Below are 27,244 nucleotides of genomic sequence, written 5' to 3'. Positions count from 1 at the left end.
ATATATATATATATATATATATGTATGTATATATAAGTGTGTGTGTGTGTATATATATATATTCTCTGACAGAGCTCAAAAGACCATCCTGGGGCCTCCCTGGTGGCGCAAGTGGTTGAGAGTCCGCCTGCCGATGCAGGGGATACGGGTTCGTGCCCCGGTCTGGGAGGATCCCATATGCCGCAGGGCGGCTGGGCCCGTGAGCCGTGGCCGCTGAGCCTGCGCGTCCGGAGCCTGCGCGTCCGGAGCCTGTGCTCCGCAACGGGGGAGGCCACAGCAGTGAGAGGCCCGCATACCGCAAAAAAAAAAAAAAAAAGACCATCCTGACAAATGACCCCCTAATATTTCTTATTGAACTGGATGTTTTGTTTAAGAACATTAGTCATAACATTTTTCTCTTGCAGTGCGCCATCTGGTGTTAGAGGAGGTGATCAAGAGGATGTGACCTCCGGCTGACTCTCCAGCTGGACACAGACAATTGGAGGCTCCCTCCTCTGTCCTTGGAATGTAAACTCTGTCTACTGTTCCCACACAGGGAGCTGTTCCAAGGACACAGCCTTGGGGTAGTAAGGTGTTGTTGAGACCATCTGAACTGAATACTTGATTGAACCCGACTGACTGAGGTCTCTCTATAAACACTTAAGATGCTGGCAGGCAAGTGCAGAGATCTACTCATCTTGTGGCCTCTCAAGATAAGCCTAGTAAGTAAGTTCCCTTGCTTATTAAAACTGCCACGTGCCAATGTGTCATGGTCTGCCTCTCTCTTCCGTCTCTCCCTGCCCTCTGTGTATGAGACCAATTTGTGGTTTACTTGAAGGCTATGTGGACCTATTTTAAATTCCCATTCTTGCAAGAAGCAAAAAGAAAACATCATTACTGATGCTTCAAAAATTAATAATATATTTGGAAACAAAATGATATATGAGTTACTCTTCAAAATAATAAATTAACATTTGCTAATTTTATTTTATTTCTTGTGGGCTTTATATTAGATCACATAATATGGGATCCTGAAGTAAGGAACATTATTAAGTCATTTATCTTAATCATACCTTTGGAGCCAAAAAATGTAAAATAAGTGTTTAATGTTTATATATTTCAAAGTCTTATTAGAATTCAAATACATTTAAGGGAAAAAAAGAAAAAGAGAGAGCTAATCACAACAGAAACAGCAAATTCAAAGCAACAAAATAAGGATGGAGTTATAGAGAATCAAAATGAAAGGAAATGTAATGGGGACCGAAGTGAATGAGTTGCAGAAATTGACACAATAGATAAAAAATGTACTCAAATCATGATATTATAAACGTTTGCACTTGGGACAAATTATGGTGTATTTTACATATTTGTAAAATTGCTATCATTTATTGGTAATTGTCTTGCTGCAAAATCAGGTTAAATTAAATCTAACATTGGGTTCCTTCTATAGTTCCAAGATTTCCTTGCAAGCCAGGAAAAACTGTAGATACCTAAGGTTAAGAATTATTAGTTAAATGGGCTTTCAATTTCAACTCGAAGATATAGAGTCTGGAAGTTGACATTAGCAAATTTTGGACAAACTCAGAATCAATGATTTTTCTTGGATTCATCCAAGAATTGAAGTTGCCTGGCCAACTGCCATCCCAATATTTGGAGAGATGAAGCACACCCAGAGAAATAGAGCAATGCAGATCTGCTTACCTGAAGCCAGTACTCCTGTCTCTGATAATTGCCTGTGCTGAAGTTGGCTGATGTATCCAGCCCAGAATATTAAATGCTACCATACATCCATTGTCAAGTCCGAGCATTCATCAGCTCATCCTGTCACAAAAGCAGCAGGAGAGACAAATATCAATACAACCACATGCTATATTTCTTAAATAGTGTCCTGATCAGCAAATTTTTAGTGATGGTGAAGATGTTTATATCATATGTTGATGCCCTGCAGCCTCAATTTATTTGTCTTTGGGTAGAAAAGGGGAGAAGGATATACAAAAATATGGCTCTGACAGTCAGGAACTGGCCTGTTGTTGCCAGGAGCTAACCTGCCATTCACAGCTAGGTAATTATAGCTAGTCTTTGTGTTCTACTGAATATAAAAATTCTCAGAATACAAACAGTAGATAAGACCACTCTTTGATCTTGATGAATTGAGAAAAAAACAAGCCCGCTCCATATTCAGGGAGTGAGCTCATATAAAATAACTGAACTCATATAAAAATAAACCACAGTAATGACCAGCATTCACCTATCCTGACTAATATAAATGGCCACTGCTTCTTCACCAATTAAAGGTTCATCTGTCCATAGTTCCCCGTACATTATTACCCACGCTACATTCGTATCATTTTCTAAATAAAACTTAAGATACTCAATCAAAGAATTACCACCATTTCCAGACAACACCTATTCCAGAGCAAAGCACCACTTTCCTTAAATCTCCATTAAATCTAATAATATCTTTTATCAAGTAACCCTACAGTTCTCCACGGTGTTTGTTTCCTTTCATTGCAATGAGTCAACAGTCAACTTTTTAAAACTCTATGTGTGTTTATGGGAATCTTTAGCTAAAGGACACTGATACCTGGAATAAGAAAGATTTTACTATGATATGAATAATCAGTTATTACTTCACTGAGAGGAAGTTATCTTCCAATTTGAATGTAATTGCAATTTCCACGTCAATTGTCTTCTCTCCTTAAAGTTGTCTTAAACCTTTTGTTTTCTTTAAAATGTTATGTCCCCCTGAAGTCCTTATGCGTGGTCAGGCCATGCATGCCCAGACTAAGAGACCCCAGAGAGCCTGGCTGCCAGGCTGAAGTGGGAGTAGAGCACGTACATGCACAGTTCACTTGCAGTGCACCTGCCCTCAGGTGTCCAGAACCTTTAGGTCTTTGTGCACAGGAGCCACCAAGCCCATAAAGCTGTTTTCTGAGAATGTTGATTCTCCACACTGTACCCTAGATGTAGAGCTTTGTAGGTCCTTTGAGTCAGATCCCTTATGGCCCTGTGCTGAGAAAATACACAGGGCCTCCTTGGGAGTCAGTTTTCCCAAGAGTGTCTAATCAGTGCCTCCTTGGCATTGCCCTGGTTGGCAGGGTTAAGGAGTTCCCTTGAGATCTGGGGGCAGGGGAACAAAATTCTGTCTGGCAGAGGGCTGGACCTTAACAGCACTGTGTGCCCTTCCCCTAGAAATCCCATCTCTGGCCCATTATATCCCTACAGGACCAGGAACCAGGGCCAGACCCTATAGAGCCTGGAGGCTGAGTCATGCCTCTATACAATTTTTTTTTTTTTTTTTTTTTTTTTGCAGTACACGGGCCTCTCACTGTTGTGGCCTCCCCCATTGCGGAGCACAGGCTCCGGACACGCAGTGGCCATGGTTCATGGGCCCAGCCGCTCCGCAGCATGTGGGATCTTCCCGGACCGGGCCACGAACCCGTGTCCCCTGCATCGGCAGGCGGACTCTCAACCACTCCGCCACCAGGGAAGCCCGCCTCTATACATTTTTAAATGGGTTTTAATTTTCTCTCTCAATTTTTATCATTATTTTCCTCGTTTTAATCTCTTTATTCTTACCCTTATAGTCTGAGCAACCTTTCAAAATTTGCCTCTCTTTGTTCTTTGGTTTTTCTTCAAATAACAAATATACATGGAGTACCTCTAATATTAATTTTAGTTAAGCTTTATAGATTTAGATACATTTCAATGCTTCCTTTTCACCCTCTGCTCCATTTAATTTGTGTGTTTTGTCCTTGTATCTCTTTCTGTTGCTCCCTAATTTCCCCCCTTTCTCTACAACCTGCAATTGTTAATTTCTGTTCATGATTAATGTTTATTTTATTCTTTTGAAAATCTCAACCACTGACTTTTTTGTTTTGTTTTGTTTCTTACAGAAAGTCAGTTTAAAAATATTTGTTTGTTCTTGTTATTCTTCAGAATGAAATCTCTACTTCTACTGGTTCACTAGTCCTTTTCAACTGTTATTTCATACGTTATTTTTCTTTAGTAATATTTGCCCTGATACAAATATGTTAACAAGGTGATAGGGATAGAGTAGGATAATCAAATAGTTAGCTCAGAAATCCCATTAGGGGATTGTAGATAGACAGGGAACTTTAGGGGGCTTTGTGAGACCACAGTAAATTAATGATTACTCAAGAAAGCAGGTTTTCTTAACCATAAAACCAAGCAGGCTTGCTTAGCAGCAAAACCATGCAACAGAAGCATGAGACATGCCTCAAAACAATAAAACAGTGGTGGCATGAGACGCACATTCTGCCCAATGAGCTCAGTAAGTTAATGATCCCTAGGACATGCTCTCTGTATAAATAAAAAACAATAATTTATGGAAAGGTGACATTTCAAAGTGAAAGACCTTCATTGTACTGAGACCTGAAATAATTTTTCCATAGTGCTGTGACAGTCTTGGCTTGACCATGGGGATAAGAAAACTCCCTTGCCCAACCTGGAGGAGAAGCTGATGATGGAAGTGTGATGTCTACTCAAGAATGTGGAAGAAGGTAGTCTTTTCCCACTCCCCACTTTTCTTTTGGTTATAACAATGTATTCCACCAAGTACCTGGGGCAGCACAATGCTTGCTCGCCCACTTGTAAACCTCACAGGTGTCCTATTCTAATAAATCACTTCTTATCTATCACTTTGCCTCTTGCTGAATTCTTTCTGCACTGAGACATAAAGGACCAGAGCTCCTTGGAGCCCCCTGAAATGCCACCTAGCGGTTTCAAAGTTATGAAGGGTTTTTTCTGGGTGTGTTCATTGACCAGTGTATGCTAGCTGAATTTTCTTTTCATGGTTGTAGTGTAGGTTCTAGTATAATTAGGGAGGTATGGGGCATCTATCTGGTTTGGCTCCTGTCCTGCCTCAGCTCCCTGTTTCTGTGAAGATTCAGAATAGATAGATTATTTGAAATGCTCCATACTCTTGGCATGCATCCTATCAGAGATTTTTGTCAGTACACTAATACTCTTCCTAATTGAACTCTATATGATAGCATTGCATCTTCAAAAATGCATGCTTCATCACCATCTCTCCCCATTTCCTGCCTTAGTATGTTCTGGGTAGTTTTAACTCTGTATCATGTGTGTGTGTGTATGTGTGTGCATGTATACATGTGCCACTGGGAGAAGAATGGTAGGTTGTCTCTCAATCAACTGGACTAAAGCCCATTTGCCAAAATACAATTCACCAAAAGTCAATTCACTGAGTGGTATTTTCCAGTAAATATCCAATTTGTTTAGTAACATATTTGCTAAATAAACAAAGCTTTCTTCATATTATTTACCTGAAGGCTTATAGCAGTTCATGGGGAAAAAAAGTGTTTATTTTCAAAGTATATATGTATCAACATGTTTTTTCTGGCTATACATTTGATGCTTCAATTTTGCCAAAATTGGATAAATTTAGAGCACTTGTATGTTTTTAAAAGTCATTATAGAATGAACATTTCAAAGTCATAGTAAAAAGAGTTGAGTGGAAGGGTAGTTATTTTAGATGGAATTATGAATAGGTATTACAGCACACTGTGGAGATAAATGTGGTGTGTGGCTTCATAGTGGGTGAATGTTGTCTTTTTCTGTGTGTCCAAGCACTCCTTCTCCCTTAATGTCCATTAAATTTTCCCTGGAGTAAAGAACACCACTTGATGGGTTTGTTTTTGCTTACTGTCCATCTTGTCTACACTGAAATATAAACTCCCTAAAACAGGGGTTTTGTTTTGTTCCCTGCTGAATTCCTAGTGCCTAGAAATACTGTATGCTCAACAATAAAACTAATAACTGTGGTAGATAGTAGTAATTCCAGTATGTATTCACTTTTCCCTCAGCACACCCTCTGTAGGAGAATTATACTTCCTTACTTCTTGGTACTAGGTTTAGTTACATGATTTGCTTTAGCCAAAAGAATGTGAATAGATGGTTGGCTGGCCCATTCTAAAAGAGGTATTAACTGATTCATAGGCCAATGAACAATAAATAAATATTTGTTGCTGTAAGTCAATGAGTTTTGGGGTAGTTTATTACATGGCAGTATCACAACAAAGGCTGAAAAATACCATAATTCATACATATGTTTCCTATAAGACAGATACTATTCATAGTACATTACATATTTAACATATATGTGTATATATACATATATGCACACATTTTCAACCTAATAGTAAGGTAGATACTATTATAAGCTAAGTTTTACAAATGGAAAATCTGAGGTGCAGAGTTTAAGTAACATACCCAAGTTCATATAAACTACCAATTGCAGAGTTAAGATATGAAGTAAGCCTTTTGGCTCCAGAATTAGGGTTGTCAGATTTAGCAAGTAAGAATTACAGGATGCTGGCTAATTTGAATTTCATATAAATGATGAATAACTTTTTTTTTAGTATAAGTTTGTTCTAAATACTGTAAAAGTGCCTTGTATTTTATCTGTAATCTTATCCAGAGTCCTTTCTCTTAACCACAGTGTGGTATTGTTCTTTTATAAATATTTATACAGTCTGTGTTAGTCCATCCATGCTGCTGTATCAGAATACCACAAACTGGATAGCTTATAAACAACAGAAATGCATTTTCTACTGTTCTGTAGGTTGGGAAGCCTACGATCAAGGTGTTGGTGGAGTCAGTGTTTGGTGAGGTCCCCTTTCCTGGTTCATAAATAGTCATCTCATTGTGTTCTCACTTAGTGGAAGGGGAAAGGGAGCTCTGTGCAGCCTCTTTTATAAGGACACTAATCTCATTCAGGAGGGCTCCACTCACATGAACTAATGACCTCCTGAAGGCCCCACCTCCAAATATCCTCACACTGGGAATTAAGTTTCAACATCTGAATTTTGTGGGGGGGACATAAACATTCAGTCTATAGCATATTTCAAAAAAAAAATTAGCAAAGTCTTATAATGGATGTCCAAGTAGTGCTTTCTAATATAAAAAGGGGTAATATTGGGCTTCCCTGGTGGCGCAGTGGTTGAGAGTCCACCTGCCGATGCAGGGGACACGGGTTCGTGGCCCGGTCCGGGAAGATCCCACATGCCATGGAGCGGCTGGGCCCGTGAGCCATGGCCGCTGAGCCTGCGCGTCTGGAGCCTGTGCTCCACAACGGGAGGCCCATGTACTGCAAAAAAAAAAAAAAAAAAAGGGCTAATATTAATTATTCAAGTGTTTTTTTTTTTGCATTTACAAATTCAAGTCATTTAGCAATTCAAAAGCAGCTGTAAAAGAAAATAAAATAGCATATCTGCTTATTTTATAGCCAATAAATCCTCAAGAAAAAAAATGGGATTGTGATAAATTGATATTGTTCTTGACTTTTTTTCTGATGTTGGATAACTCTGTGGGTAACTACATTAGGTCCAAATACAACTTTATGTACCACATTTACAGAAATAAATCTCATTAAGTAATTTATAACTATGTACTCTATAATCACCTACTATAAACCAAAAGTGGGGCAGAACTACTTGCCTTGGTGAATTAGAAAAGAGTTTACTGATAAGCTGATACATGAATTTTATCTTTAAGGAATAGCGGGTGTTGAGAAATTAAACAGCATGAAACTTATGGAACACAAGTTCATGTAACTTACAGTGAGGCCAAACAAACTGAAACATTGGAGTCTGGAGCAGAGAAAGGTTTATTGCAGGGCTAAGCAAGGAGAATGGGTGACTGATGCTCAAAAAAACCAAACTCCCCAATGGTTTTCAGGAAGTTTTTATAGGTAAAATTTGGGGTGAAGGCTGCAGGGCGTGTGACTTTCCTCCAACTGGTTGGTGGTGAGGTAACAGGGTGGTGTTCCAGGAATCTTGTGTTCAGCCTGAAGCTACCATCCTCCACCTGGGTGGGTGGGGCCTTAGTTCCTGAAAAAGAACTCAGAGATACTGTTCTGTATATCCCTTGAACAGGAACCAGAATCCTGCTTTAATTGCTGCACTATTGTTTCTTGATTACCCCTCCTTTTTTCTGCATCCCCTTTCTTCCCTGGTTAGTAACTGTTTGAATCTGTCCTTTGGTACTCAGGGAAGGTCTGGGAGGCTGACGCCGTTATCCTGCACATAAGAAATGGGGGACCTGGAAAGGCTTTTGCGCCCAGGAGGGCCCCCTAGAATCCTGCTTGGTTTCATCGTGTCTGAGAGATGTTAAGAAGGTGGATGGGCTGCAGTAAAGGAAGTTTCATTTGAATTGGGTCTTGAGAAATTATGGATAATAAGAAAAAGAAGCAGCTTAAGTGTGGGAAAGGAAGTTGGCCCCAGGCGGCTGGCAGGTGCTCTGCATTTCCACAGGCCGCGCCAGCAGGTGGCGTCAGCTGAGAGGCGGGAAAGGGAGGGCGGGCCTGGGAGGCCCGGGGAGGTGGGGCCTGGCCCATCGGGCTTCATCTGCGGCTGCGCCTACGCCCTCCCCTCCCCCTCAGCTCTTGGGCCTCTGAAGTGCCCGCCAGCGGCTGCAGCAGATCTGCGCCGCCGATGGGGCTTCGTGATCCATTTCCTGGGTGCCAAGGGGCTGCTGGACTGGGGCCAAGGCCAGCAGCAGCCCTCGGAGACCGTGGCGCAGAGGTGTTTCTGCCAGGTAAGTGGTTACTTGGATGATTATACCTGTGATGTTGAAACCGTTGATAGATTTAAGAGCTACAGGCTTTTCCTAAGACTTTCGAAACTTCTGGAAAGTCACTGCTTTAGCTATTACAAGGTAAACCTGAAAAAGCCATGTCCTTTCTGGAATGATAAGGGACTGTGCTGTCAGGCTTTGTCAATTGGATGAAGTTCCTGTTGGGGTTAAATCTGCGAGCTACAGGTGTTCTGAGGAAGCCAGTAACCTCGTTGCAGAATGTGAGCAGGCGTGGTGCCTTGCAGCTGAGGATGAATCTATCTGGGCGTGAGGAAATGCAGAAGGCTGCTCTTCAGTGGACCAAGCATGATGACTCCTCAGACAGCTTCTGTGAAACTGATGGTATAACATTTCTTATGCTGTGCATATGGTTTAAAAGCGTGCCTAAGGAACAAAAATTCTTTTAAAATAATTTTTAAAAAGCCCTTCAGTTTCTAACAGTTTGGCAGTTCCTCAAAAAGCTAAACACAGAAATACCATATGACTTAACAGGTCATCTCCTAAGCATATACCCCAAAAGACCAAAGACAGGGAAATGGATACTTGTACACCCATGTTCACGGCAATAGCCAAAGGTGGAAACAACCCAAGTATCCATCAACAGATGAGTGTAAAAACAAAGTGTGGTATATGCATACAATGAATGGAATACTATTCAGCCATAAAATGTGAAGTTCTGATACATGCTGCAACATGGATAAACCTTGAAAACATATCATAATGGTTTTGTGTCTGTCCAAGCCAGACACAAAAGGACAAATATTGCATGATTCCACTTACGTGAAATATCTTGAATATGCAAATTGACAGAGACAGGAAGTAGATTTGACATTACGGGAGTTACGGAGAGGGGAGAATGGTTAATGCTTAATGGTTAGAGAGTTTCTGTTTGAGGTCATAGAACAGTTTGGAAATAGATGATGGTTGCACAACATTGTGAGTGTAATTAATACCACTGAATTGTGCTCTTAAACATGGTTAAAATGGCAAATTTCGTGTTATATATATTTTACCGCAATAAAGCAATTTAAAAAACCCTTCAGTTTCTGGAAAATATTTACCTCCTGACTTTTGCAGTTCTGTGTATCTAGTTATATATATAAGTTTTGTACTGTATAGAGGTGTTTTGTACTATATAGAAGTATTTTGCGTAAAAAGCTAAAAGGTACAGATTGCAAAAACCTGCTTTTGTTATATTGGCCTTGGATTGTTAATATTTTCCTAATGATGCTCTGTGTTATTTTTGAAAAAGAAAACGAACATCTAAAATTAAGCCAGAGCACTGGTACTCTTAAAATCTAGGAGCCCTAGAACCCATTAGAACCATTTGATTTATGGATTTATTAATTTACATTTATGGATTCTCCTATTCTCTCTTTTTGAGTATCTCCTTTTTTGTAAGTTTAATTGTTAGCCTTTTAATTGGCTAAACAAAATCAAACCAAATTGAATTTTGTATCCTTTGATTCTTTTGGAACAGATTAATGATCTTTTAAAATATCAGTGGAAAGAATGATACAGATCATTTTAATTACAAACAAAATATGAATTCTGCAAACCTACCACCCCCAACAAAAAAGAGGAAGAAAAAGGGTAAGTACTTATTGTTAACTTGTGGCTTTATTTTGGAAAAAAAGAAGAAAAAGATATATATGCTTTCCTTGATAAAAGCCATGACCATATTTTGGCAGATACGTATCTATAATCCTTTATTCTTAATTCCCAAATTTGAAAATGAACATTTTTCTCTTTAAGTTTAGTATAGATTCATTCAGTGTGAATATTTATGTGTTTTACTGAAGAAATATTTATGTGTTTGATTAAAGGTTGCTACCCTACTCCCTGATGCGATAATATTCAACATATGTTGCGTGTACTGTTATTACCTTTCTAAAGTCTGAAAAGTTCTGGATTCCAAAACACATTTGGCCCTTGGGATGTTGATTAAGGAGCTGTGGACTTATATCTAGCTTTAGGCCAGTAACGAAAGGGGGATAAAATGCTCTCCCAACCATCCTAACTTTGCCATCTTTTCTGCAAGGATTCTTTGGCCTAAACATTGCTGTGTGAGATAGAATTAAGAATAAAAAATGAGAAGCAACACCTTGTTTGTAAAGGGATAGATAGATAGATAGATAGGTAGATAGATACATTTAAATAATTTTTTCTAGAGTTGATGGGAGGCACCACAGTTCCATAAGCAAGTATGTGTCATTCTTATATTTGTGTTTTGGAGGGAAAATGTCAAATATATCATGGTACCTCATGCTTTCCTTCTGGAAAGATGTGAATCCCAGAATTAAGGCATACAGAAAAAAGTCTCCCTAATTATATCAGTTTAGTAGCTCTGAATAGAGTTTAATGATGAAAAAGATATTTCTCCAACTGATAAAAAGACTTATATGCTGCAAAGACTGGAATATTCAGTGTCTATATCACTAAGAGGAATAAAGGCCTTCCATGTAGAGGTAAAGCATAACCACTGCTGTGGCTGGAGCTGAATGAATTCCTGGGGTGACATCTGGTCTGGAGTATGTAGTCTTGGATGACCTCTGCTGTCGGGATTTCTTGGGCACTCTTTTTTTAAGATGTTTTTTTCGATGTGGACCATTTTTAAAGTCTTTATTGAATTTGTTACAATATTGTTTCTGTTTTCTGTTTTGGTTTTTTGGCTGCGAGGCATGTGGGATCTTAGCTCCCTGACCAGGGATTAAACCCGCACCCCCTGCATTGGAAGATGAAGTCTTAACCACTCTGGACTGCCAGGAAAGTCCCTCTTGGGCGCTTTTTTTTTTTTTTTTTTTTTTTTTCTGGCTGCGTTGGGTCTTTGTTGCTGCGTGCGGGTTTTTCTCTAGTTGCGGCGATCGGGGGCTGCTCTTCGTTGCGGTGTGCAGCCTTCTCATTGCGGTGGCTTCTCTTGTTGTAGAGCTCGGGCTCTAGGTGCACAGGCTTCAGTAGTTGTGGTACGTGGACTCTAGAGCGCAGGCTCAGTAGTTGCGGTGCTCGGGCTTAGTTGCTCCGCGGCACGTGGGATCTTCTCTGACCAGGGCTCGAACCCGTGTCCCCTGCATTGGCAGGTGGATTCTTAACCCTTGCGCCACCAGGGAAGCCCCCCCCCCCGCCTTTGGGCACTCTTAAACCTGGACATTGATTTGTTGGTGGGGGTTATAAGGTAGGGATGAAAAATCATCACCTTAAGTAAATGTGAAAAATTCTGTTGTTTTGAATAGTTAGTTGCTTGGATTCAGTCAGCGAAGTGGAATAAATAAGATTCTTACCTCCTATACACATTTTATGCAAACTATACACATTTTATGCAAACTTTAAAGGACCAATGAAAAAAATATGTGTTCATTTAACGAGTACTGTTACATAGAGTAAGTAATGAATTAATAAGTAGATTAGATAAATCTTCCTTAAATATATTTTAATAAAAATTTATTAGTTTTAAAATACAATAACAGTCTTTGGGTTGAGAATGTAGTATTAAAGACATTTCTTAGGCACTCCATTCTCTGAAACCAATTGAAGACAAGAATATCATGGAAAAGTAAAGGATAAAGTTAGTGTCAGTGAAACTAGAAAGCATCTCAGATTCCAAATTTCAAACTAAGAAGGATACTTTAAATACAATGCTTTGTATCTATAATGTATCAATACTTTGATTCAGGTAGTATTTTTCTAGCATTTGGGATATATTAGTGGGGGAAAGAGAAAAGCAGGTAAAAATTCCTAAACTTGCAAAACTTGCATCTTAGTAGAAGCTAGACAAACAATAAACAATAAACATAAACAAGTAAATTATATAAAATATAAAAAGATGATTAATGATGTGAAACAGAGAGAAAATATAGCAGGGTAAAATTGGATGGGGAATTTCTGATGGTGTCAAAGAGAAATTGCACCTGACAGAGTTAAATGGTCAAGGAAGACTTTATTCAAAACTATTGCTGTGCATTACATTCCCAGTAGTGAAGGGAGATTGAACTGAACTGTGCTGAAACAAAAAGTGGGAGAGATTTTTTTTTAATTGAAACATATGCGATTTACAATGTTGTGTTAATTTCTGCTGTACAGCAAAGTGATTCAGTTGTATTGTACATATATATACATTCTTTTTCATATTCTTTTCAATTATGGTTTATCACAGGATATTAAATATAGTTCCCTGTGCTACACAGTAATACCTTATTGTTTATCCATTCTGCATATAAGAGATTGCATCAAAAAGTGCGAGCATTTTTAAGAGCTGGGCTGAGATAGTGGAAAGTTGCTGGAGGATATTGGGGGGATGTAGGTCAAAGTGATTAAGCCATCTGTGTTTGCTAATTGGCACTGATTGAAGTTAGGCTCCTACTCTCCCTCTGAGACTGGAAGATAGAGGCACTGTTTTCTTGATCATCACATTTCAAAGAGATGGCTCCCAGGTCCTTGAGAAAGATGTTCCTGGGTTGTAAAACTAGCAAGAAGCTGGGTGAAAATTTACATCTCAAAGAAGCAGAGAAAGAATATACAGATGCAAGTTATCAAGTTATCTAAAGTAAATGCTCAAAGAAAAGGGAGGTCAGGGCCTCTGGTCAGGAAGAAACTTGTCTAAAGTTTAGTCAAGCTGAGAACTTTAAGGCCCTCTTGGTCCATGGTGGGGAGGTGGGATGCAGGTTGTAATCATTATTAGCAGGAAAAACACTGAGAAGAGCACACATACATGCCCTTGGAAGAGAGGTCTCAGCAGCTGTGATAGGGAAATTTAAAAATTATCTGTATTAAAGATGCCTGTGGAGCCTGCTTGTTCTCCCTGTCCTGCCCTTACACTTTACAATGAGCAAACCAGAGGCCCAGGGAGACTTGGCCTCAGACAATGTGAAGTATAGAGAAGAAACAGCAAGAGTCACATGCATAGAGACACAAAAAGAAAATTAAAGTTATAAAAGGATATAGCAAACAATGTTGATTAAAGCATACACAGGCAAAAGGAGGTCTTAAAAATGCAGAAAATTTTTCTGACAAAAATTCTTGGTATTCTCAAAGAAATATTGTGGTTTGTTAGCTCATAGACAAGGTGCAGTCAAAAAAGAAATGAAAGAAAAACCAATTGTTAATCTCATTCCACAAGTAAGGAAACTGAGCGTTTAGGTTAGGTAACCAATATCACACAAAAAGTATGGATTTTTATCTTATAAACTTGAAACTCCAGGGCCAGTGCTCTAAACCACTGTTCTGTATAGGCTCATCTGTTCTTTCTGATGAAATATCTTGATAAAATTCATCCAATAAAAAATTGCATTAAAACAGAGAGCTCAAGATTGGAGAAACTGTGGTATTTGAAATGACCAATAGTATTAAATTTGTTTACATCTAGAGAACTAAGGTTAATAACTGAGAACTATGTGTGTAGAAAAAAGTTACCATAGCAGGCTTAAGGCTACTAATTTTAGAAAAGCCTACTTGTCAGTTTGGCCCTTGGCTGGCATATGTAAACTTGGATTTCAGGAGTATTCCAACTATTCCCCAAACAGATAGGAATGTACTTGAACTATGCCTAACCTGTTTGTAAGCAATATGGTTTTATAGTGAACACCTGCTTTCCTTCTGGGAGTCTTGATTTTTGGTTATTCCTAGGCAGAGAGTGCCTATGTGATCAGACCCCAAGAAAAACCCTGGACCTTTCACACATGTGCTGTGTTGTCACTACTTCTTGCTGGCAGAATTAAGCACTTCCTTTGTGACTCAACTGGAAGAAGCTGGCACTAATTTCCTCTGCACTTTGTCCCATCTGCCTTTGCTGATTTGGCTTTGTATCGTTTCACTGTAATGAATCTTAGCTGTGAGTGTGACTAAATGCTGTGTCCTCTGAATCCTTCTAGTCAATCATCAAACCTATGACTGATTTTCAGGACCTCAGGCACACTATAGTTTACCTAGTAAATTACTAATGCTACAAATCTTGAAAATGTAAAAGTACAATATTAAAATATTGAACACATATAATATTCTTTTTGGGAATCAAGGTGACCCCTCTCCTTGTCATATTGATACATACGAGTGTATCAGTCACAACATCCTCTAACATTATTCTTGCCAAATAAATGGGAAAGTAATCTAGGTCAGGCCAGTTATAAAACTGTATGAATGACTATAAAACTGTATGAATGACATGTATAAGAATTCAGCAATTTTCCAAAATTTCTTATTTTAATCATTTGGAGGTATGAGACCGTCTTGCATGTATCACAATGAAAAACTGTCTGAAGAAACAGACAAATAACCACAGTTTAAAAAAAAACAGATAATTATCAGCCGATGTAGAAAGAGCAAGAGGAGTAAAGAGAAAGATTGAGTTTGAACTTTTAATTAAAAGAATAAAATTGACAAAATGCAAGTTTAGGAAAAGAGAGGTGAAAGGAATGTAGGCAAGATGATTGACTCAATTATTATTATTTTTTACTATAGGGCATCAATAGATACTTTCTGAAACTTATAAATAAAACATGAGATTTAAGATATAAATTTAAAGGCAAAAAATTAAGCACTAGATTATTTGAAAACCAAACTTGTAGGTTTCCAAAGAGAAACACACAGGCACACATAGTGCACAACTGTACAAATGCGTAAGGTAAAAGGAAAGATCAAATTGCAAAAAAGAATCCAAAGAAATATTTTAGAAAGTTATGTGGTATGTGGAACACATTTGCTTATCTCTACTTCCTCTATACAATTCAGTGAAATATGAAAAAGACATTTAGCATGTAGAATAGAATTGGTTATCCCCACTTGCCTGATTAATCAACTAATAATATGGCAAGAATAAAAATACATAAAACCCACAAGTATGAAGAAAATGGAAGAGAAAATTATAGGAGATGAGCAACACCAACAATCGTTGGAAATGGAAGAACAAATGGTAATTTTGCAGAGTGAAGAAAGTGACTTCATCTACTACAGAAAGACAAGCCAACAAGTCTTAAATTGGACTCAAAAAATGCCAAGAAGCCTCAGAAATTGAAAGTACAAGGTAACTTTAAAAGTGAAAGATTCATGGATTTAAAAGCAGAGTTGAACTATTATACAAGGAACACTTATACCCTTAGATGCTCTCCTTTATTGTTTTGTGTCAAGACTAAAACCCCTTTGCAATTGTGGTTTAAGGTAAGGGATTTCTTTTCTGGAGATACTAATCCATAAAAAGTAAAACAAAACAATATTCTAGATGTAAGAATACCAGGAAAATGGGGAAACTAAATCTAAGTAACATTTTAATCACCTGTAGGATGTATTCCTATATTCTTTAGTAAGTGAAAATCTACATACTCTTTATTCCCTTTCTTTCCACTGGGGCCCCAGAAATGAGCAGCCAGTTCAAACTGGCCAATTAGGAGGACACACTGCCATAGTGAGCTCCAGTGAAACAGTCACTACTTTATTTGAAAAACTAGATTGCAACCCTCCAGCCATTTCATCTTTCTCATGCTTCAAAACAGTTTTTAAGGCCCTCTACTGAAAATATAAAAAAGAAAAGAATGAAAAATAAGAGTTTACCATGAATTTATAGAGATCAAAACATAAACAAAAGCTCCTAAAGCAGAGTTAAATTTCAAAAACAACTATAATTCATATCACAATTATGGGAAGATACTGTAACCATGAATAGAAACAGTGCTATATAAAAAAGGAAAGGAAAGTGTTTCATGAAATAAATACGTCTTGAAAACTAATTGTGATGTTAATACTTTGGAAAAAATCACAATGATAACTGAAAGCTACTTGCAAATAGGAGGGTAAAATGAAGATATTTTCAGCCATAGAAAATCCTTCATACTTCTGTTCATTGAAAACTGCTGAAGGATGTGTTTTATTGAAAGAAATAAGAAAAAAGAACTTACATGATTCAGAGAGAAAAGAATTTAGAGTAGAATAGGGTCAAGAGTATTTCTTAGGGGAAACCGTGTGTGTGTGTGTGTGTGTGTGTGTGTGTGTGTACAAATCTGAACATCTGCGGAATTGTGGCTACATAAACACTAAAGAATAATTTAACCAAACATTATGAGTAAAGTCTTTTGAGAGGTTTAGAGGAGTACAAGTGTTTTCTTCAATTGAGGATGAGAGTTTAAAAAACTAACATCCCCATTTAACATACTAGAAAAATTTGTATCTAAAACAGAAAAAAATAATGTGTATTACTCTACAAATGTATTTTTAAAAACACATTTAAAAGGTAAAAGAAAAGATACATTATTCAAAATAAATTTTTATTCTTCTAATTTTTAAGTACATTGCAGCAAATGCTGTCTAAAATTCCTGAATATTCAATCCAAAGCTCTAATTTTATTTAATGATCCCCCTTATTCCCAAACACTTCCTATACTTTTAACATCTCTTCAAAATTAAAAAATATTATATGGGATAATCATCCCTAACATTTTGACCAGCTACATTAAACTATAATAAAATAAGTTTCCAAAGACAACCCTCAATTTACCTAGGCCAAAAAAATAAAAAATAAAATAAAAGCAAGAAAGTGGGGGGTATATTCTTATTTTCAAAATAAACATCACTGCTGTCATTTTATTCAGAACTATTTAAATTGTTAAAAATCATTGGTTCCAGTACCATGCCATACAAGCTTATAAATTTATAAACAATTCACACTCATACATAGAGTTTCACTGTTGGTATTTGTAAACTGTAAGACAGAATAAGTAAGTCACAGAACATGTTCATTCACTGAAGATGGCTTACAAAGTACTAAATGCATAAAGTGTTTACAAATAACTTTTAACTGTAATGAAGCCAGCCGACTGACGTTTCACAATGCAAAATCTATGCAGAAATTATGTGCCCTCAGTGACTTCATATGTGCTCCCTGAAGAGAGTGCATGCAATGAACCAACAGACATATGTCCACATTTACTTGGATTAGCATGAATTTTAATTCCGTCGTAAACTACACTATTGCTATTTTACTTAGCTAAAGGGCTCATTGAGCAGAACAGTTGAATCTGAGGAAGAAGATATACTCTCCAGAATGGCAGGATTTTACTATTTTATATTCAACAAAATCTCGAGCATTCTTGAAAAAAGAGGATATAATATCATTTAAGGTAAAGTTTGATTTTTCAAAATGAATTTACCCATGAAGAAATATGTATTCATTAGACAATCATATGGCTGTAATCTCTTACTGTACTCTATTTACAACTCACCTTATATTATTTTCATTATGTTTTTGTTTTCGAAGGATATTTAAAAGTTTAGCCTGCTGTGTCCCACTTTAATATAATTCAGGGAAGTATCAAACAGGTAGCTGAGTTAACCTTTTAGGGAATGGTCTTCCCAGAACTCATAAAAATACATCACATAGGCTGGCTACAACTATTTACTAAGCCAGTTCCTTATGAAGCTTTAGGGAAATCATCACTGGACAACAAAAAGTAGCATTTTTGACTGACGCATAGTGAAATTCCATAAATCTTATACAGATTTCCCGTTTTCAGGAAGCAGAACTCTCCTATGAAACCTTTTGTAAACTGAAATGGCATAAAGCAAAGAAGCAACTACCTTAGGCCACATGTTCGTAATAGATGGACAGAATAAACTGACATAAAGCACAGATGCCCACAGATACACGTCTAGACTATGGTGGCTTGATGCTGAGATGCTGAGTGTAGTTCCTGGGGAAGAAGCTTGGTGGCACCACTCTCACTGCTCAGGGTGCACGTTGCCTCTATAATGGCTCCTGCAAAACAAATGCTGAACGCTATTTTCCCTTTTCACCAAAGCAAAAATCCTCTTCAGATTTCTCTCATTTAGCAAAATCAGGTACTAATGTAGGTCTTTCGTAAAAGTATTGTAAAGCAAACTTTTGAAAAGAGAGGTATACCTATATTAAAATTAACTTAGACTGTGGTCATATATTTAGCCTTTGAGTCTAGATACAAAGTAATCCGTTTCTCATATATAGGCCTATGATTTTTTTTTCCTTCAGATCGCTTTAGTAAATGGTACTACAGTGATCTAAAAGTTGCCTAATTATGTGTTCATTTAATATTTGGCTTAATACTTAGTATACAGTAGGCATTCCGTAATTTCTTGCTTAATCAAATAAAATTGTTACTAGCAGGAAATTAAGTTGCTGGAGAAGTTTTTAAAAAATTATTAAGTGTCCTTCTACCATTCCCAAGTTAATTATTAGTACAAAAGTGTGTTCAGAATCAAGACGGGGCTCAACTACACTCAAACTCTTATTAATCCTCCAGGGCTTGTATAAATGTTTAACTTTAAAATGGAAAAAGGTAGAAAAATATTACTTTAATGTATGATTGAATAATGGAAACCCAAAATTACAACATGGCTCTTTAAGATTTAGACAAAGCAATTTCTTATACAGTGACTGCAATATCTTCAACTTAAAAAAAATATCCTGCAAATTCCTAACAAAATGTTATTTTTATTTACCATTTACACTGAAGGATATAATCACAGGGAAGGATTAACTCACAACTGAGTCAGACATTTCTATTTAATATGTGCAAAAAAATAATTGTACTTCTCACTCTAGAAGTATTTTCCAAATAAATTCTACATTTTCAGTCTTATAAGTAATTTGCTGCATTCTAATCTAATAAGGTTTTGCCTTCTACATTGCCACTTCATTTTTGATGGGCACTTAGGTTGCTTCCATATCCTGGCTATTGTAAATAATGCTGTAATTAACACAGGTGTGCCTCTATCTTTTCAAATTAGTTTCTGTTTTATTCAGATAAATACCCAGGAGTAGAATTGTTGGATTGTATGGTAGTTCTATTTTTAATTTTTTGTGGAATCTCCATACTGCTTTCCATAGGGGCTGCAACAATTTACATTCCCACCAATAGTGCACAAGGGGTCTCTTTTTTTTCCACATACTCATTATTGTATGATATTTCTTGTCTTTTTGATAATAGCCATTCTGACAGTTGTGAAGTGATATCTCATTGTGGTTTTGATTTGCATTTCCCTGAGGATTAGTGGTGTTGAGAATCTCTTCATGTGCCTGTTAGTCATCTGCATGTTTTCTTTCACAAGTGTCTACACAGGTTCCTCTGCACATGTTTTAATCAGGTTCTTTGCCTTTTGACCTTGGGTTGTATGAGTTCTTCATATATATTGGATATTAACCCCTTATCAGATGTATCATTTGCAATTATCTTCTCCCATTCAGTAGGCATATTTTACTTTTGTTGATAGTTTCCTTCAATGTGCAAAAAAGCTTTTTAGTTTGATGTAATCCATTTGTTTGTTTTTGCTTTTGTTTCCCTTGCCTGAGAAGACATATCCAGAAAATAAAAAATATACTACTAAAACTGATGTCAAAGATCATACCACCTATGTTTTCTTTTAGGATTTTTAGGGTTTCAGGTCTTACACTTAAGTCTTTATCCATTGTGAGTTTGTTTTTGTATATGGTGTAAGAAAGTAGTCCACTTTAATTCTTGAGCATGCAGATGCCCAGTTTTCCCAGCACCATTTATTGAAAAATGGTGCTGTATATTGTATACAATTGTATATTCTTGCATCTGTTTTCTTAGATGAATTGCCCATATAAATGTGCATTCCTTTCTGGGCTCTCCATTTCCATGTATCTATGTGTCTATTTTCATGCCAGTACCATACTGTTTTGATTACTGTAGCTTTTTAGTATACTTTGAAACCAAGGAGCTTAGTATCTTCTGTTTTGTTCTTTTTTCTTAAAATTGTTTTGAAAATTTGGGGTCTTTTATGTTCCCCTACAAATTTTAGAATTATTTGTTCTAGTTATGTAAAAAATGCCATTGGTATTTTGATAGGGATTGCAGTAAATCTCTAGATGGCCCTGGGTAGTATGGTTTTTAACAACGTTAATTCTTCCAATCCATGAACGCAGTGTATCTTTCCATTTTCAGCTTGTGTCATCTTCAGTTTCTTTCATCAGTGTCTTATAGTTTTCCAAATACAGGAATTTTACTTCCTCAGTTAGATTTATTCCTAGGTATTTTACTCTTTTTGATGTGATAGTAAATGAATTTGTTAATTTCTCTTTCTGATAGTTAATTGTTAGTGTATAGAAACACAGCATATATACAGTAGTATACTAATTCTGTATCCTGCAACTTTACCAATTCATTGGTGAGTTCTAGTAGTTATTTGGTGGTATCGTTAGGACTTTCTATGTATAGTGTCATGTTATCTGCAAACAGTGACAGTTTTCCTTCTTCCTTTCTAATTTAGATTCCCATTACTTCTTTTTCTTGTATGATTGCAGTGGCTAAGACTTTCAATACTGTGTTGAATAAAAGTGGCATGAGTGGGCATTCTTGTCTTATTCCTAATTTTAGAGAAAAATGCTTTCAACTTTTCACCTTTGACTATGATGTTAGCTGTGGACTTGTCATATATGACCTTTATTACGATGAGCTATGTTCCTTCTATACTTGCTTTATTGAGAATTTTTATCATAAATGAATGTTGAATTTTGTCAAAAAGCTGTAGAATTACTTTGATAAAGTGTTTGAAATTTGTGAAATCTTTAATTCATATTGATTTCCCATCAGGGAATATAAATTCAAGTCCCACCAAAAGTTTATAAAATGTATATTTCCTTGAATCTTTGCTAAAATAGCTATTATATATAAAGTCTCAATTTGTTGGAAAAATATCAATTTCAATTAATGTTTACTACATTTTAAAATTTCTTTTGTATTTTATCAGATGAATTGATTTTGATTTTGTTTCTTTTTCTCCCTGTGCTGTTTCATATTTAAACACTTTTAAAAGTTGAAGGCCTACAAAATGCTTTAGCTCAACAAGATAATATTTATTAAGTGCAAAAGCAACACTCTAATAACAAATATCTTTTGAAGCCCCTAGGAATACCTATATATACCCAAATCCAAATTCAAGGGACTCATCCTAGACTTTGTGAATCAAACATCTACAAGTATAGCACATATACATTTTCATTTTATAAAATCTCTCAGAGAATCAGATGCATGCTTTCAAAAACCATTTTAATTTTGGATACATTTATGGGCTGTCTGACATGAGTCAGTAAGTAAATAACTAATGGTAATAGATAAGTAGGACTCTTGTAGTAATTTAAATAGATTCAGTATATTAAACCACAAGCAAATATATGATATGGTTTCCATTTGAATGTATTTGTTAAAAGAGGCTTTTGACGGAAATGGAACTCAGAAAATTACAAAATGGGAAATTATGTGATTAAAGGAATATTAATTGTGCAATCAAATAAGCACACATAAGATGTATCCATATTAAAATGCATAAGGAGATTATTTAGAATGATCTTGGTACAGTTATACTATTTTTCTAGGCAAAATTATGTGCTACAGTTGAGAGTCACAGATTTCTTTTGATATCAAAGAGAAAATATTAGAAAATTAAAAGCAGAAGCATTAGGAAAAGACATAGAAAAGTACAAAAAGACATACTAAGAATTTTTTTAAACATGAGCAATATCAACATTTCCCTCTATATTTTTAGAGCCCCTTAGAGAATTACTATGGACAGTTTGTAGTAACCATGGTTATGTGTCCTAGCTAATTCCCATAATAACCAGTAAAATCAAGCAAAGTGTTTATGATCAGGTTAGCTTTTTATTATAGAGCCAGTTACTACACAAAACTATTAGAAAATCTTGCTGATCATTTTTTATAAACAGAGGTTTTCATAAGACTGTATTTTGACCCTTTGTTTTATGGAAGCAGTTTATTGGTTTTGCTATATTTATAGTATAATAATAGTTCAAATGGAATATTGAAATCATTTATGACCATTTTTATAACAGAGAGTGCATAAAAGAGATCAGAATTAATTAAAATGCTTAAATGATCATTTAAAATCTAATAAACATTTTTACTGAAGTATTAGATTATATTTTGAGTCTATTTTATCTTCATTGCTTTAAAAGATAATCTGCTACTTTAAGAAGATTCTGATGCCTTTTAGTCTTATTCAGCATTTTGGCATCATATTCAAGATCAAAATTTTAAAAATTATTATTGGTTTACCCTACTATCCCCAAGTTACAAAGTCTCCAATGATTACCTCATATGAATGATTTTTATTTGAAGTATAAAAAATACAGTTGTTTTTGCAATTCTCATACTTGTTAGTCAATCACTTTGTGTAGAAAAAAGAAAAAATAATGACATACATATTATTTACTTTGTGCCCTGTGAGTAGAAATCACGAAAATCAATAGAAAGTTGCATTATTATTTAAACATTAAACTATCCATGGCAAACAATTTCATCTCAAATAATTTTTTATCAGTGAAATAAAAATTTTAATGATTTTTTAAACTTGTTCTTATCCAATGATCCATCATATACTAACATGACTGCAGTATCCACTATGATAAACATACTTATGCTTCTATGGATTTTAAGCACATGCTTGAGTTGACCAAGGAAGGAACTTGCCACTCTTGTCTAGCTACAAACCTCCTCTTTTAACGTAATTTTAACAAAATCTTTTTGCAATGACTCTGTTAAGAAGGATGGGAATGTCCTAAATTATTATACTCATTTTTTTTTCTGCACCGTATCTCTATTTGTGACCTCTGAATTAGCCCATATATGGCTGTTATTTTGTTCTACATCAATAGTAGTTTCTACACTTGTCCCATGTACCTCTTTCCACTGTTGTCTTTGTTCTCCTAATTTGAAGGGCTTTCTTAAATCTGTTTTCCATCTGCACCATAAGATCTTTTAAGTTAAATTTCTCTTACTCTCTCAACCCCCTTGCTCTCTCTTTCTGTCCAACTTCTGTCTCTGTCTCTCTCCTTGCTCCCTCTCTCCCAAACAATCAGTACAAGATATGACACAGATTGTTTGCTTGCCCAACAGATATTTATTGATTGCTTACCACTGTTCTAGATGCTAGAAATACATCTGTAGAAAAATAGACAATAACCCATATCTTCATGGAGTTTATATTCTAAAAGGGAAATAAGCAAAAACATTAAGGAAACTATGTTGCATGGTCTACAGAGATAAATTCTAAGAAGGGAAGGGGGAAGGGAATATTGGAGAGGGGAATTTTGGTTTAAATAGTGCTTAGGGAAGGCCTCTTTCACAGGGTGCTACATATAACATATACACAAGGGTTGCAGCATCACACAACTCCAGAGCGTCATTCACACTGTAATCTATGTGAATGATGTCTCTTGAGTTGTGCTGGCCACAGGCTAGGCATCCATCATCAGTAGTGCTCTGGTAAAGACCTGAAAGAGTTAGGGGAGAAAGGCATGCAGATACTTAGAGAAGAGAAGTCTAGGCAGAGGACACAGATGTCTTATTTAAGACAGAAGCGTGCATAGATGTTTGTGTATCATCAAAGAACTCAGCGTGTCTGAGATGTGCTCAGTGAGTATCTGCATATGATTTAAATATCATCCACAATCAACTGTGTTGATTATGTACTGATCCAAACTGATATTTCTAACATCCTAAAACTCTAAAAAGGAAATTATTTTCAGTTTATTTTTCTAGTATTGTATAACTCAAACTTTGTCACAGTTGAACACTTACCATCATGAAGACTTTCATTTTTGGAACAAAATATAGCCAGATAAAATAAATACTGATGATGAATAAATATCATGTATTGACTGGCATATATATTATTATTCCTTTTCGTGTTTGAGAAATTATTTCTGCAGATTAATAATATTCATCTTGTGGTCTGTGCAGGGAAGTTGCGTAATGGTGAATTAGTTTAGACATGCTGAAATAAGTAAGAACACACCATTTGCAAATATTAGTGGCTTTGGATTTCTTTCTAGATACTTACATTGTGAAGAATCTTATTAAAAATATTTCTGCATGCTGTGCAAGGATGCCCATACTCAGAAGACATCCAAAAGCATCTGCGTAGTGATTGAAAACTAAATAGAGCAGTGTTTCTTTTGAATTGATGCCATGCTTCTTCCCATCTGGGACTCAGCTCAATCAGAACAAAAGGGTTGTTTTGGAGAGAGTAAAAGAAGTCATTTGAGCTTTTTCAGATACACTGTCTGCTTTAACCCTTTTCAGGGTGCAAGTTTTAGATCCCTCCTCCCCCCACCCAAAAATGTTCTAGGGAAATTGTAATTCTTTGTTCCAGTCCCAGAATTTTCTATTTTTCCAAAAGAGTGCTTTAAATGTTAACAACCCAAACTAAGCCACCAGATTTAAAGCAAAAATAACAGCCAGCCCTCTCTAGCCTACACTTTGGGATATTAAATTCTAAGTGTATTGTGAGCAGCTCATTTCAACAACCAATTACTGCTTCAGAGACCAAATGAAGACTAAGTAAGAAAATATCATCCACCTCACATTTCTGAAGTGTATGCGCTCTGTGTGAGCCAAGCCCCATGAAGCGTTGAACCAAACAACCACACCAGGTTCCTATCCTCTTGGTTATTCAGCATTAATTTCTTAATGCCTGGTTAGGCCTGCTGATGAGTGGCCTCTATCTCTCAGGTATTCTGCAACATTGATTTCCAGCCTTGGAGTGAATTATTTGTTCGTTTTCTCTTTGCATGATTTAACACAGTTGGACTGCTATGAAGAGAGGGGGAGGGAAAGGAACCTCTTGAATAGATGTGCCCTACTTGAGGCTTCTGTTTAGTAATACTGATGTGAATGTACATGTTTTTTAAAAGACTGCTAAGATTTCTTCTGGCTACAAAGTTGTAATATTTTGCGTTTAGCTACCAAATGCTTATTATTCAACATTTTTGTACCCAACATATGCAATTTACAATTAAGATCACTGTAATAAAATATTTTCAATGCACATGTGTCCCTCCAACTAAATACCGTTTTTTTAATTTACTTGCAGAAATGTTTTATTAATGTATTTTTCCAAAATGTTTCTGAAGCCAGTTCAAAGGCTTTTTTGCATGCTTGCTATTTTATAATTTAGTACAATTGCTTCGAGCAAAATTGTTATCTTTTCAATTTCTTTTGTATTTTTCTTACTAATATAACACTGAATGAATGCTCTAAATTTTTGTTTACTAAATTTGGACAGCATTTAGCATCAATAAGTGTTTTAATATTTGAAAAATTGTTGTCCTATATAAAATTATTTAGAAATGAGAACAGTACACACAAAACACAGTGTCTAGTTCTGAGTCATAACCCCTTGTATTATGAATGTTCATGTTTTCATCATTGTCATCTTTATCAACATTACAAAATTTTTCCATTAAAAATAAAAAGTTATTCATTATTCATTTTAAAAATGATCACCTGTGATCAATATTGCACTTAATTAGAAATGACTTTCTATACTAACATATACAAACATATGAAATATATCAAAAAAATCTTCTTAGAGATTTATAAAAAAAATTTACTTCTGAAAGAGACTCTTTACTGAAAGATATAATGAATTTTTATATCAAAACTCAATTAGTAATTTTCCCACTGTCTCTCCAAATATAGTTCTACTTTCAAATATGTCAAATAAGTCCTTAAACGGACACATATATTTCTGAGCACCAGAAATATCAATAGTATTATAAGAATTAGCCTATATTTTATATTCAGAGAATACAGAGTCCACAGATTCATATAAAATAATTAGAACTTTTAGTTAAACACAAATGTTAAGTTATCCTAATGGTTTCAGACGTGTGTCCCCATATCTGAATATTCCTCAAAAAAATGTACTAATATTGCTTTCTAAAGTCAGTGTCAAAACATTTTTAAAGAGTGAAGTTTCAAAATGTTCCTGATATACCAATTCTACAAATTCACATGTTGTCATGAAGAGATAGAAATTGAATATAATTGGATACTATGCTGAGCATATTAGGTGCATCACATAGTCAACTGACCAACTAATTCTTTTGAATTTCATAAAGTATAGTAGTAACCAAAAGATGGAAGAAAGACTTTGTCTTCTGGTGAAGATTTTAAACTTAATTCTATATCTTAAAGCAAAAATATTATTGTGAACTCTCAAAAAGAACAACAAATAGATTATCAGGTTAAGATGTCAAAAACCTCTGCATATTTGACTATTTTGACTAATTTTCCATATTTTTGTATCATTTAAACACGTTATACAAAAATGTTTGCATAGATATGAATTTTAAATGACCTATTGACATATTTAGGCAGTTTTACTTGTTCCCCCCTGCCAAATATTGGTCAATACGCTTGTAGATTCATATCACGACCCAATTTTTTCTCATAATGATTAGAACATTGACAATAACAACAAGCAACAACATCATCAACAAGAAGCCACTAAAATTAGAAGCACCTTTGTGTTTTTCTCTCTGTGAAGGATAAATGTGCATGGGTGTGGAGATGAAAGAGAGAGAGCCTCATAAATCCATCATAGCACAGTATCATAATTATAGATTTATTAAAATGAATTTAGTCTTTAATAGTCAGTATGCCAAAGAGTAATTCTAATTATCTTGTAAATTGTTTGCATCTATGACTAATTCTACTGTAATACATCTTTGTCAATCAACTTACACCATTTCTGAATACCGCTGATTTACATCTTTGTCACTCTTCGATGTAATTTTACACTATACCTGTGCATTTTTCTTCTTTGTAATTATTTTTCACCTACCCTACATATATAGCTATTGTTTTTCTACTGA

The sequence above is a fragment of the Mesoplodon densirostris genome, chromosome 1, assembly GCF_025265405.1.
Source record: "Mesoplodon densirostris isolate mMesDen1 chromosome 1, mMesDen1 primary haplotype, whole genome shotgun sequence".
Classification (NCBI taxonomy): Eukaryota; Metazoa; Chordata; class Mammalia; order Artiodactyla; family Ziphiidae; genus Mesoplodon; species Mesoplodon densirostris.
The sequence above is the reverse complement of the archived record's forward strand: the minus strand, read 5'-3'. Positions refer to the sequence as shown.